The 14552-nt window shown below is 44.4% G+C and overlaps 1 protein-coding gene across 1 annotated transcript in view; it reads left to right on the top strand.

The window, feature by feature from the left end:
- The first annotated feature begins 4951 nt into the window (after window positions 1–4951).
- The window catches only part of CCDC15 (coiled-coil domain containing 15), a 95497-nt gene continuing 85896 nt past the window's right edge, over window positions 4952–14552 (top strand). Inside the window, exon 1 of the mRNA XM_077756611.1 lies at window positions 4952–4991. The gene's annotated coding sequence lies outside the window, so the exon portion shown is untranslated. The remainder of the gene's footprint in view (window positions 4992–14552) is intronic.

Genomic DNA, 14552 nt, shown 5'->3' with positions numbered 1-14552 from the left:
TAGTTTCATTAAGCCTCTAATTTCACATCTAAATCTAAGGGAAATAGTAGCTTCCTTATAGGAATTGTTGGGAGGATTGATGACAATTTAGTACAGTGGAGTGCCTTGGAAATTCTTTATTAGAGAAATTTTATTTTTTATTAAAAAAATTTTAATGCTTATTTATTTTTGAGAGAGAGACAGAGAGACAAAACACAGGCAGGGGAGGAGCAGAGAGAAGAGACACAGAATCTGAAGCAGGCTTCAGGCTCCAAGCCATCAGCACAAAGCCCGATGTGGGGCTTGAATCCACGAACATTGAGATCATGACCTGAGCTGAAGTCAGATGATTAACCGAGTGAGCCACCCAGGTGCCCCGAGAGATAACATTTTAAACTTAAAAACAAAAAACAAAACAACAAAAAACCTGCTTCTTCTTTTTCATTCCTGTAGTGATCTTTACGTCTTGATGATACCAAAGTTTACAGCTCCCTTCTTGGTTGTTTATAAGCCAGGTCTTAGTTGTGTAGATGTGGTGGCTACCTTTGGAAATCTTCATGTTATATCCTGGAGGAAGCCTGAGTAGGTCCGGTTTCTAGAACTGAAATCTCATTGCACAGCCCATCTGAGCCAAAGGGTGGGGAGTAGAGGAGGGAAGCATTGGTTTTAACTCCAGAGAGGAACTCCAAAAAATATTCTGAAATACGTAAATGAGATTCATGTTTTCATTTTGCATCTCTGTGCCTATGACTTTCCCCTACACAGCTCAAGGCACCTGTCTGCCTCTGGTAAAGTTAGTGCTGTTTTGGTAGACATACTACGAAAAGGAGAAAGTCAGTATAGAGTTTCTGACATCTAAAATAGTACTTTATTTATATTTTTTTATATAAAAAAATTTTAATGTTTATTTTTGAGAGAGAGAGAGAGAGACAGAGAGACTGAGCATGAGCAGGGGAAGGGAAGTGAAGGAGGGAGACACAGAATCTGAAGGAGGCTCCAGGCTCCGAGCCATCAGCACAGAGCCCAACGCAGGGCTCGTATCTACAAACTGCAACATCATGACCTGAGCCGAAGTCAGACGTTTAACCAACTGACTGAGCCACCCAGGGGCCCCTAAAATAGTATTTTAGAGTCAACAGTAAGACCAAAGGGTTGTGAGCCAGTCTTTATAAAGGACAAAAGGCTATTTTAATTTCCTCTATCATTTCCACTTATCGCAGAGCAACCTGTGGCCCGGATCACAGACTTCTGCTGTACAGTATGGATAAATGGCCTCTTTTGCCTGTGATGGGTGGGCCTTGAGGTTTATTGTCTAAGAGTAAAAGGAGGATATTATGTTCAGGAAATAGATAGCCTGGAGTCTGCCTTTTTTAGCCTGAAGGACGATGGAAAGAAAATTGTGATAACAGGAGACCTAAGTGGGATCTAACTTCTCAACCTCCTCCCTTCCTTTGCCCTAGGGGTGGACCTCAGGCTCTTTATACCCATGTAGAATATGCAAGTGCCCCAAAGTCCCCACAGGTTCCCTTGAGGGGACTCAGAAGTGCCAAGAGGCAAAGCACTGGCAACAGCTGGGCCACCAACTGCTGGCGTGGGGTCAGCTTGTAGCTCAACAAACCAGGCAGCAACCTGGAGGCGTGCGGGGACCAGAGGGAGTCCTGAGTGCCACCCAGGCCCACCGACACCGTCTCCTCTCTTGTCATGAGGTCACCTAGGCCATACCACCTACACTCACCCGATGGCTCCTGGCTCCTTCGAGAGGAGCTGTATTGGGGAGGAAGCTAAACAGATCGAATGAGCAGTTGCCTGAGTTGTTTAAGCAGTGACTGAGCCACTTCAAGAGAACGTTAAAATAGTCAGGTCAGAGTGAGTTTATGAGGATGGACTAATAGCTAGCTTTTCCCTGCTGCCCGGGGGCTGCGAGCGGCTTCTGCAGCAGGTTACAGCAGCCGCAACCGCACGAAGACACTGCAGTTGCCTTGGGCCGAGTGTCCAACCAGCAAATTTGCAATCTTGCTTCAGGTCTCTGTCTCTCTGTCTCTCTCTTTTTTTTCTTCTTAAATTGATTTATTTTGAGAAAGAGGGAGAGCTCATGTATGTGGGCAGAGGCAGAGGGAGGGAGGGAGAGAGAGAGAGAGAGAGAGAGACAGACAGACCGAGAATCCCAAGCAGGCTCTACACTGTCAGCAGGCAGCCCGATGCAGGGCTCAAACTCATGAACTGTGAGATCATGACCTGAGCTGAAAGCAAGAGTCAGATGCTTAACCCACTGAGCCACCCAGGAGTCCCTTGCTTCAGGTCTTTTTAAGATGAGTAGACCTATGGAAGCTTATGGCATCTGCTTATATACCTTTCTCTCTTAAATCAGAGAGCTCTCTGATTGAACAACTATGGCTACTGGTCTCTGTAGCCCTACTGCCTAATACAGGACAGGGCACGTAGTAGTTCTTAGCAAACAGTTGCTGAATATTGCGTGGATAAGAACTTGAGGGAGCCACCTTAAGCAACTGGATGCAATAGAGAATGGCCATGAAGGGGGAGCTGGCGCAGAGGAGTGAGTGCAGAGAGGGCACCAAATAATGAGTGCAGACGATGGACTAGTTTGTGAGCACAGATAAAGCACTTCTTTGTGAATTCCCAGAAATAACTGGGATTCACTTTTTGGGGGCGGCACTAATAAGCAACTGGGTTCCAGAGGCATAAGATAACAGTCAGGCCAACTTATTCTCATACATAACGTAAAATTTATGTCACCTGCCCTGGCTTACCTCGTCTTATCCTTCCATATGTTCTATGGGTGTGTCCGTCTCATCTTATTACTGATGACAAACATTTTAGGGATATCCTCATTATAAATATTATATCTTTTCTCTCTTCAACTCTAAGTCCATTTATACTTGTCGGTCTGCATGTCCCTCTCTTAGATCAGAAAAGGTTACTGTGGCCACATCCTCATTAGCCAGGGAGCTTCTCCAGTGGGGGGACTATACCTCTTCATTCTTATGAGTCTCCTCGCAGGGCCCAATTCTGAGCTCTGCTTAATGTGGCTGCTTAACCAAATGATGTCGTTGGACTGCTTGACGGACGGCAGTAATGCCCTGCTTAGCCAAGATCTGTGTGCCCCTTTCTCCTCTGAGCACTTCAAAAGATGCATTTCCAAGGGCATTGTCCTCTTCAGAGCAGCATGGCCCAGGCCTCTTGGCCCTGCTACACACAGTTGCTTCTGGCTGCTCCTCAAATATCTGGCACCCCCTCTGGGGGTCTGGGATCCTGACTCCTCACCCCTGCACCCATGGCAGCCCTGGCCTGCTGTACTCACTCCTCTGTGCTGAGCACAAGATAGTGTCCCCAAGGCTCAGAATGGAGCCCTTAGCACACGCATGCGCGTGCACACACACACACCTCTGCCTACTTAAACTCACAAGCATTCCATCCCCAGGACAGGAAGCAGTTACTTGGTTATTTTGAATAAGTCACCACCCTATGCAGAGAGCTCTATGGGAAATAGGGGGAGGGGGAAATATAACTTCTGGCTGGGGAAATGTAAAAATGAGCTCTGCCTTCAAAGAACTGCAGGTCTAGCAGGGATGACAGGACAGTAGATTAATTCACAGCAAGAGACATTTGAGATGACCTTGTCCCACTTCTTCATTTCTTAGGTGAGGGAATTGAGAGAAAGAGAAGATAAGTAACTTGCCCTGTTATGTAATGATCAACCCAGGACCCCTAACGTTACTTTACATTAGAGGCAAGAAGAGGTCACACACACACACACACACACACACACACACACACTGGTATATAAGTACCAATTTAATTTATTTTATTTAAAAAGATTTTAATGTTTTTATTGATTGAGAGAGAGTGTGTGTGTGTGTGAGCGGGAGAGGGGCAGAGAGAGAGGGAGACACAGAATCTGAAACAGGCTCCAGGCTCTGAGCTGTCAGCACAGAGCCTGACACGGGGCTCCAACCCATGAACCGCGAGATCATGACCTGAGCTGAAGTCAGACGCTTAACCGACTGAGCCACCCAGGCGCCCCTATAAGTACCAATTTCAATAATTTGACCATTAGATTTAAGAATGCGTCCACTCACCTGGCCTGTTTGTCTCCAGGCTCCAGGAAGATTGCTCTGGCATCGATGAGCCGCTGGAGAGGTTCCGGCTTTATTAATACCATAACACCAGTGGTGATTTTTATATTTTGCCCTCTTCTCTCTTTCTCTCCATTCACTTCCTGGTATTAATTGAACCAGATCTGTTCTTCCACCAGATTGTAAATAATCTTCGGTAGCAGGACGAAAAAGAATCTTACGACAAATAAATGACACCAAAATCCCTCTTAGAGAGGGGATTTTCTTCAGCAAGGAAAAGATTTAAATACATCACATGGAGTGGAAGGAAGGTAAGGTCCTGAGTATAAAAAGTCAGGGAAGGAAAAGGTAAACTGCTGTGCTCTTAGCAATAAACAAGAATTTGGGGAGGGGGACAGGCAGAGAGGAGAGAAGTAAAGAAGGAGAGAAAGGATGAGAGAGCCACTTGGTGGCAGGGAGTGAGGGCTGAAGAAAAAAAAAAAGAATAGCTTGCACAGTTGCACTGTGGAACTCTCCCTCCTTCGAAGTCTTTGAAACTTCCAGAAAAAGTTCACTATACAAATGCAGAATGTGTGTGCTTCTAGCTGATGGAACATGGCAAAGGCAGTAAAATAGCCACTCCTTTGATTAGGTTATGTCCTTGAAGACTCAGGTTCAGCAGACCAGAGAGAGATTGTCCTGCTGGCTTTGAAGGTGTAAACTGTGTGGTGGACAAAGGCCAGGTGGAAAGGAATTGCCAGTGGTCTCTCAGAGCTAAGGGCAACCCTCTGCCAACAGGTGGCAAGAAACCTGGAACCTCAGCAGTGCAAATCACAAGGAGATGAATTCTCCCAACAGCCACGGGAGCCCGGAAGGGGACCCAGAGCTTCTTTTCAAAAGGAATGCCGGCCGGCCAGCCAACCCCTGAATTGAAGCCTGGTGAGTGAGACCCTGAGCAGATGCCCCAGCAAAGCCTGCACTCCTGACCCAACAGAAACTGTAAGCTAACAAGTGTATATTTGTATATTGCTAACTTTGTCGCAATTTGTTATACGGCATGAAAAACTAATGTAGGTGTGTTTGTGAGTGTGTGTGTGTGTGTAAATGACTCTTCCCTGTACTCTGCCAGGCACAGTCTATCTATTTGTTTATTTAATTCTCCTCATGTCCCTTTTAGGTAGACATGATAACCCCACTTTAGAAACAAGAAAATCTAAAATCCCAAGAAGTTAACAACTTGCTAATGTTCTGTAGCTACTCAGTGGCAGAGCTTGGATTAGAACTGTAGGCGGGGCACCTGGGGGGCTCAGCTGGTTAAGAGCCCAACATCAGCTCAGGTCATGATCTCCTGGTTTGTGAGTTCAAGCCCCACATGGGGCTCTCTCCTCTCAGAACGGAGCCCACTTCAAATCCTCTGCCTCCCTCTCTCTCTGCTCCTTCCCTGCTCTCTCTCTCTCAAAACTAAATAAAAACATAAAAAAAAAAAAAAGGACTGCAGGCTGATCACCAACAAAGCTGGGGCTTCTGACCCCCTCCCTAACCCAGCAGTAGGAATCCACCTCCCCTGTGCTGGAGCCTTCATCCTGGTCTAAACTTTTACCTTCCAGCACCAACTCTTGGGCTAAGCTCCAAAGAGTAAGGTGGCCCTCTCTGTCCACCCCTGATGCCCTCTATAATTGCTGAAGCCGTTTTTGATTCTTGGTTCCATAAACCTGTATGTGAATGGTGCCGGCATTGTCCCTGACATAAATTCAATTTGCCAGAATAGAGAGAGAGGGAGGAATCAGGATGCCAACATCGGCCAGAGAATTTGTAGAGCTGCAGCGCATTGCCTGGGAAACAAGGAATTTGTGTGAGGCTTTGTGTTCAAAGAAGGCAGGGCCAAGCGGCTCCAGTAACCACTGAACAGCAGACAGATTAGCTAGCTTCCTTTGGAACAAAACGAGTTCTTTGGGTATCTGGACAGCAAGAAATGTAACCTCCCTCCCAAAGAGACATTTTGTCTTTCCTTTTCCTTGTTCAAGTTCTCCTAGGTAGCCTTACTCCAGGTCGCTTCTGAGAAACATCAAATAGAAAGTGGAGATTGGGTCCAAAGGCTCTTTTCTGCCCTTCCCAGGGCCTTCATTCTGAACGGTTTTGCTGCCTGCAGTCTTCCGTGAATGTGAGGAGTCCCTCAGAGGAAAGGCCCTCTGCAGACACAGGGTATCTTAAAAAAAAGTGTGGGGTGTGTTGGGAGAAGTGATCTTGGGCTGGCGAGGGGTCCTGGGTGAATTTCAGTAAGGCAGAGATGCGCCTGTTTCCGTGCTGGCAAATGGAAAAACATCAACGCCTTTTATGCTGAGAGTAAATATTTGACTTCTGAATAGAATTCCCGCCCCCTCAGAAACCGGGAGGAACTCAGGCTTGTGTCCATGGTTGCTGAATGCGCCCTATTCAGCAACTTTCCAGAGTAACAAAGAAGGGATATTAATTGGCATTAAAGTGTTGGAAAGATCGTGCTTTTGAGGACCTATTTAAGATGTAGTGAGGACATTCTAGAGGACATCTCTGGAGTTCTGTTCTTGTAAAGCTTCAGTACTCAAATAAAAACAGGTTGATAAATCCTGGGGAAGCCACTGTTACCCGTAACTCATGAAAGACTTCATTGTTTCCCTTCTAGAGCTTCAAACGGTGTCTTCCCAACCACCATTGTCCCGCCTCCCCTGGGAAGGATTTGCTGCCACACTCCCTCTCCCTCCCTCCTCCACTCTCCCTCCTCCCAGTGGGGGAGGCACAGAAATGCAAATCAGCTAGCTTGCATCTAATAATTCCCTACAGTGTGAAGAGCACCCGACGTCCTAAACCTTAATAGGAGGAGTGGGATGTGGTGCCAGGGGGAAGGTGGCACATTTGAAAGGAAAGGAAGACACAATTCCTGTCTAGGTGCTTAAATATATTTGGGAGAGATACATTTCAATCTGTAAGCCAAGTATAATTGCTAAATATGTTTGCATTGCCTCTTACAAACTGCCTTTAAAATTATGATTTTATTTAATCTTCTATCAACCCTCTGTGACAGGGACTTTTTTTCCTAAAGATGATCATGAAGATCAGAGGGGCTAAGTCGCCTGTTCAAAGTCACACATTTTGTAAGCTTGGCACAGTCCAGACTCAGCCTGTGCTTCTTGGTCTGGTGTTTATATACTATACTCCAGAAAGAGGTTGCCTTCAGTCAGGCCCAGTTGTAAAAAGTCAGTAGAAAAGAGGCTCTGAAACAAGGTGTGAAACGGAAGGATAAGGCAGACAACAGGACCTAAAAAAACAAAGCCTAATCAGCAAGAGAATGACTGGGTCCCCAACAGTGAGTCCAGGGCTGCTAAGATGATTATATACAAGACTGAACAGGGGGAGAAACAAATGTTCTTTAAAGAGGACCCCTTGTAGGGAAGGTGACCTTGAAGTCAGGCCAAAGTTTTCACCCCTTGTTGCAGTACTTGTAGGGTTCAGCTTCGTCTAATTCAGAGTTCTCTACCCGAGTTAGTCCTCCAGGATTGTGCATCTGTGACTATATACTTCACAAGTGAAGTCACACATGGCTATTGAGTACTTTACATTGTGGCTAGTGGGACTGAGGATATAAATTATAAATGTTATCTAATTTTAAATAGTTTAAAATTAAATAGCCACATGTAGCTAGTGGTTAACATATGGGACAGTGCTTCTTGTCATCCAGAGATATTTTGGATGAAGCTACTTTAAAAAAATCTTGGTGAAGGACTGTGGTTGGCCTACCCTGTGTCATATGCACAGCTCTGATCAATCATTACAACCAGAACAGAATACCACCCCACCTTGGCCATGTGCCTCACAGTCAGTGGTGGGGCAGTCTATTACCACCACCCCAAAATAGGAGAAGGGATGCTTGGGCAGACAAATCAAAATCTTCTATCTTGATTCCTAAAAAAATCAAGCATTTATTGAAAACCTATTATATACCATGTATTTCATATATATTACTGAATTCTCACAGAAAATCTTGAAAGGTCAAATATTGGTCCCATTTCACAAGTGAAGAAACAAAGACTCAGATTATGTGACTTGACCACAGACAGTCAGTTGCCGAGCTAGAATATAAATCCAAGTTTGTTTCCAAAGCTCTCTCTAGAAGTTCAGGATGCAGAAAATGTGACTATTAATAGTGGATATTAACAATCAAAGCAGAACACACAAAAATCAATGGCTTCGTTTTTCTCCAAATAGTTACCTTGAGTCCCTTGCTACTTATTCTAGAAAACATTTTTGAAATTCTTCTTTTGACATGCTTTAAGAACCTGCAACATATTTTTAAAGTATCTTTAATGATTGCAACCTTTATATTTTAGGAGTACGCTTTCTAAAACAGTCAAAAGGATGGTGAATAATACAAGTAAAGATTCATAGATAAACTCATTTTGGCCAAATCTGCTTTATGTTAAAGCAAATTGTCCTTAGTCAAACTTCTTTGGCTTCACAAAACAGATATCCCAGTGAAGTTACCATCAGAGGAGAGGCATACTGCACGGATCTGAAATGGGAGAGTTAAAACCCTGGGGCAGCTCCTGGAATCAATTTTTGTAGGTAACTGGATCTTCCTGCTTATCTGCTCTATTCTCCTCTCTTGACCAATTGACTCCCTCCTATTTTGCACATCTCAGGGCTCTTTGTTACCAACAGTGTAAGACCTAATGCAAATTGGCATTAACAATAAAGAGCTTCATTAGCTCACATATTTACAAAGTCTAGAGGCTATCTAGAGATAGTCTTGAGAGTTAGCTTAATCCAGAGGCTTGAATGTGTCAACAGGGAATAGAAAAGGACTTTAGCTGCGGTTAGACCCTCTCCTTGAAATATTGCAGGTGCCTTTGATGAAAAAGGAAAGAATAATGATAGGGAGTCTATGGGTTTTAGCACTAGGACTTAGATGGCCTGAGAGCTGCCAGGGCTTCTGTCTCTGAGGCCTGACCCCCTCAGAGGGTGTTAGAGTTGGGTTCTCCAGGAAGCAGACTCTGTGACAGAATTTCCTGCCCAGGCTGTTTCTCAGGGAGTGTGCTTGTGATGGACACCTGTGGAAAGGAGGATGGAGCAGGCATGGGCAAGGGAGATGTTAAGCTGTGATGTGGGCCAGGCAGCCTCAGCTGCCCCACGGGGAGCTCTGGAGCTGAAATGATGACCCATCGGAGTTGTTCCACGTTAGGCAGAAACCTTTACCTCCTCCTATCTAGCAGTCACTGGATGTAGCTGCTCCTCAAAGGGAAGGCAGGGCAGCAATCTGAAGCCGAAGCAGTCCCTGAAGGAGCTGACAGCTGGAAAAACGACAACACTCCCCAAAGCTGAGCCAACTTTGAATACAACTTTGAGATACACTCCCCTTCCCTGAAGCGAGATCTGGGGAGTGTATCTCTGTGTCCATCCTAGAAGAGTACTTGGTAATGTGGAGAGATGCTGAGACTACTATGTTAATTTTTTAAAAATCACTCATCAAGAGAGAGGAGAAAAGACTGCACCCATAATAAAACTAGAGAATCTTTTGCAGAGATCAGTATGGTAGATGCTATTGAGACAACTGAGCAATCTGCTACTGGTGCCATTTAAAAATGAATCACTGCTACAAAACCCTGGTCTGCATAGGCAAACAGAAGGACCCTCATGGATTATTCCAGTTAGGAAGGTTATTTGGAGAGGTGGCCAAGGAGGAGGAAGATCAAAGAAGGACAGTGCTATGGTCTACTTTCAAGAAATAGCCCAGAACATTGGTTAGTCCTGGGGAAATCCAATTCAAGTTTGGGCAAGAGAGTGAAAGTGGGTGTGACTCAGCTGCCTGGGGCTGAGTTCCCAACACCCAGATCCCATCCAGACTCCGTGAGAGTGGAATAGGCAGGTTCCCCCCCTCTAGGGCAGTTCTCTTTGGGGGAGGCCCTTTGGACTCACTGGTGATCACGTGTTCTGATTTGTTGCCAGTGTGGGTCGGTCAGGCACAAAGAGCAAACTGCCCCTTGCTGCTCATCAAACAATCAGTTCTGTGTGGAGTGGAGGACTGTCAAGGACCCAGTGAGTCAGGGCTTTGTGCAGGATGACCAGGGATCCCCTAGCCATACATATCAGAGATAACCCTGCTCTGGAGGGGAGTGCTGGGGTTACAGGACCTCAAGACTCTGGTGCCAGAAACACTCATTCTTTTAAGTTTCGGAAGAACACAGATGTTTCTGAGCAAACAGTTCCCTTGCTGAGAAACTAACTCCAGCCATTGAGAAGATAAACCATGTGAAAAGGTCAGAAAATGGGAGCAGAGCTCAAGATGCGAGCTCCATGGACATAGCAAGAGAACAGATTCATATAAAACCACTGGCATAGCTGCTGGCAGGACACACAGACTTTGAGGTAGAGAATTAGAGAAAGCAATGAGCTACCTAATCACACTCTCTCCAGTGTTGAGGGCCGTGTGTGTGTGTGTGTGTGTGTGTGTGTGTGTGTGTGTGTGGAGGTATACACATCAATTTCACTCTGGCCCTCCCAGGGGAATGGCTGTTTTCTTAAAAAAACTTTTTAAAGTATATTTATTTATTTTGAGAGAGAGCATGTGAATGCAAGTATGGGAGGGGCAGAGAGGGAGAGAGAATCCTGAGTGGGGCCTGAATCCATGAAACCGTGAGATCATGACCTGGGCTGAAATGAAGAGTCAGTCGCTTAACTGATTGAGCCACCCAGGAGCCCCTATGATTTTATTTTTAGTGATTTCTACACCCAACGTGGGACTTGAGCCTACAACCCCAAGGTCAAGAGTCACATGCTTTATTGACTGAGCCATCCAGGTGCCCCAAGGGGTGGCTTTTTTCTGTTCCTGATCCATCTGGGTGGAGGTGGAATGGGTTACCTTCTTGCTACTTGCTTGTTCACTGCTATTTATAAACCATTCTCCCTCCTTTTCCTTAGCTTCGCCCCTTGCTTTGAATCTAATGTTGTTAGGCCACACCACTCACTGCTCTCCAAGTTATTCTTGTCTACCAACCTCCAGGTCTTTTCTCAAAATTCCTTGAAGACCGCTGCTCCTGGTTCTCACCAAAACTATTCTTGTCATATATTCTGGCGATTTTGATAACCTTGGGAACAGTCCAACCAGTGCTTTGGCCCCTCTTTTCTGACTTCTTCTTCCGCAATCTTGTTTTTTAATCTACCTCAGCAATTCCTCTCTTGGCCCACATAGACTTTGACAGTGCCAATCTGCGGCATCTCCATACTCCCAGTTTCAAGCATTCCCCCCTCCGGGATCACTATGTCTTATCTTTTCAGTGTATTCTTTCCAGCATCCTGCTTTAATAAACCTTAGATCTCCACTGGTGCCTTTAGTCTCTTCATCCTACTAAGTTTACAGTGTCCCTTGTATCCCGCTTGCCCTCCTGTTTCACATTATTTTAAGTTACATGGTCAGTCACTTAATTACTCCCTTGCACTAATCTTCAACTCTCTTCAACTTCCTAATCTTCATTTCTTGCTTGATAGTAATAGTTCGGTAAAACCTCAACCCTGGTTAAAATTAATTTTTCTACCTACCGTTGCCTGTAATCATGCAACTGAAGAAAAACACTCAACAATGCTGACTAGTCCCACTTTAAATTCATAATCATGAATCTCACATGGGTCCTTACAGCCATCTAGCAATTGTACGGGTCTCCAGTTCTGTTTTTCTGGACAACTATTTTATACTTTACCTTCCTTCCTCAGACCTCCAACATCTCTTCCTCTATACTTTTATTAATTGATGAACTTGCTTCCTATATGTATTTTTAAACTTATTTTTGAGAGAGAAAGAGAGACAGAGTGTGAGTGGGCAAGGGGCAGAGAGAGGGGGACACAGAATCCGAAGCAGGCTCCGGGCTCTGAACTGACAGCACAGAGCCTTATGTGGGACTTGAACTCACAAACTGTGAGATCATGACCTGAGCTGAAGTTGGATGCTTAACCGACTGAACCACCCAGGCACCCTGAGTTATCACTTTCTAACTAAAGTGACAAATTACCCCCGAATTCAGCATATTAAGACAACAAATATTATCTCACACAGTTTCTGGGTGCATCGTCTGGCTTGAGGTCTTTTATGAGATTGCTGTCAAGTTGTTGGCCAAGGCAATAGTCTCTGAATATTTGATTGGGGCTGGAGGGTCCACTTTCAAGATCATTCACAGGGCTGTTGGCAGAAGTACGTTGCCATGTGGGCCTTTATATAGGGCTGCTTGTGACATAAACAGCCTCAGAGCAAGTGATCTGAGAGTGGGAACAAATGAGAGAGGGAACAGCATCTTTTACAACCTACTCTCTAATGTGATATATCATTACTTCTGCCATATTCTATTGGTCGTCACCAGACCAACCCTGGTACAGCGTAAAAGGGGACTACACAGGGTGTGAACACCAGGAGGTGGAGACCATGAGAGGCTATCTTGTAGACTGGCTACAATCCTATTTTACAGAGAAAATGGAACAGTTAAAGGAGAACTTCCCCAACTCCAACCACTATCTTACCCAATTACCAGTATATAGTCTACTTACCTGGCTATTGTTAAAATGAGCTTTTCCTCTTGCTATCTAAGGCCATTCCTTCTTGCCCACTTAAGGACCCAGGTACAAACATTTTCCCATCTCTCTCCTGCATTGACCAGATAATTCCCATCAACACAAAATGTGTGCTCTGATCTTAAAGAATTATCATCTATCTTTCCTTTCAGCTACCCACTTCCCTATGTCCTTTTACAACAAAACCCATTGAAAAGGTGGTCTAAAATTGGTCTCCAATTCCTCCTTCCCTTCTCTTCCCTTCTAAGTCTACTCCATCAGGCTTTCACTCTCCAACTACTCCAAAAACACTGCTCTTTTAAGTCTTCAATGACCACATTGTTTAAACCCAATAGTCAATTCTTAGTGATCCAATTTGAGCTATCAGCAGGATTTAGCATGAATGGTCTGTTCTCTTCAGTGATTTCAAGCTATCACACATTTCTGGTTTTCTTCCTTAGCTTACTAGCTGATCCTTCCCAATCTTTCTGCATTCTTCTCCCCTTCTTAGCCTCTTTATTGTTGGGATACCTCGCGGCTCAGTCCTTGGATCTCTTTTCTTACCTGTCTATATTCAATCCCTTGATGATTTCATTTCATCTCCTAGCTTTAAACCTATAAGCTAACAACTTCCAAACTTATATTTCTAGTCCAGAGCTCTTCTATGTACTGTAGATACTTTTATCATACTATCCTCTTGGATGTCAATTAGATAAACACAGCTTAAACTGAACTCCTCCTGATCTTTCTCCCAAACCTATTCCTTCTACCATTTTCCCCATCTGAGTAAAATGGCAACTCCATCCTGTCAGTTGCTCTGGATGAAATCACTAAAATTTTCCATGACTCTTCTCTCTTTCACCCACACACTCCATATCCAACTTTCGACAGGTCCTGGAAGTTTTGCCTCCCAAATATGTCCAGAATCCAACTACTTCTCACCATCTTTACCACTACTTCCCTGACCCAAGTCGTCACAATCTCCTATTGGGATTATTAGAATAGCCTCTTAATTGGCCTACTACTTATACTTTTGACTCATTCAGTCTATTATCAACATAGCATCCACAGTGAATTTAAAAAAAAATTTAAGTCACATTATGTCATTCCTTTGCTCAAACCTTCCAGTGTTTCCCCATCTCAATGCTTTTTCATGGCTTACAATGCTTTATATAACTGCCCACCTCCTAACTTTTGACTTCCTATCTCAACACTCTCCACCTCTCACTCTGTACCAGTCACGCTAACCTCCTTGCTGTTTCTCAGCCAGACATATAACCACTTTGGAGTGACTGTACTTGCTGTTCCCTCTACCTGGAACACTTAACTCTCCTTTCAAGATTACAGTAGCTAGTTCCATCATCTAACGGAAGTTTGCATTGGCGACTTTGATCAAAAGTACCTCAGTGGAACCTTCTCTAGTCAGCCTATCTAAAATGTCATTTCCCCTCCCAACTCATTGTTTATCTTCTTTCTCTTCTCTTATTCGACAGTATTCATCAGCATTAGGCACATCTACTTACTTATGTTTTTATCTGGTTACTTCTCATCATATTACAAATTTCATGAACAAGGCATATTTATTTTGTTCACTGCTGTATATTTCTAGTGCCCAGAACAGTACTGGTATATAAAAAGCCTTCAATATGTTAAATGAAAGAATGAATGGATACTTCACATGATGAAGCGTCCCAGAATTATAGTATTGCTTGGAGCAGAGAGGATGACCATTCATGAGGCCTCGCTGTTCAAATATAAGGATATGTACTAAATAGTTTTATAAATGTAATGATGTGTGCACAGGATGGGTATGATTTACTGTTAGTTTAGTTTGTTCCCTGAGGAAGCCCTACAAGACCCAGTTTTTCCCATCCTTTTCCCGTTTCCTCTATTCGGAGCCCTGGCCCTCCGAGTCAGCGCTTTTCAGTTCAACGT

The sequence above is a fragment of the Crocuta crocuta genome, unplaced genomic scaffold (genome assembly GCF_008692635.1).
Source record: "Crocuta crocuta isolate KB4526 unplaced genomic scaffold, BGI_CrCroc_1.0 scaffold172, whole genome shotgun sequence".
Lineage (NCBI taxonomy): Eukaryota > Metazoa > Chordata > Mammalia > Carnivora > Hyaenidae > Crocuta > Crocuta crocuta.
Note: the sequence above shows the minus strand (reverse complement) of the source record. Positions and strands in the feature narration are given on the sequence as shown.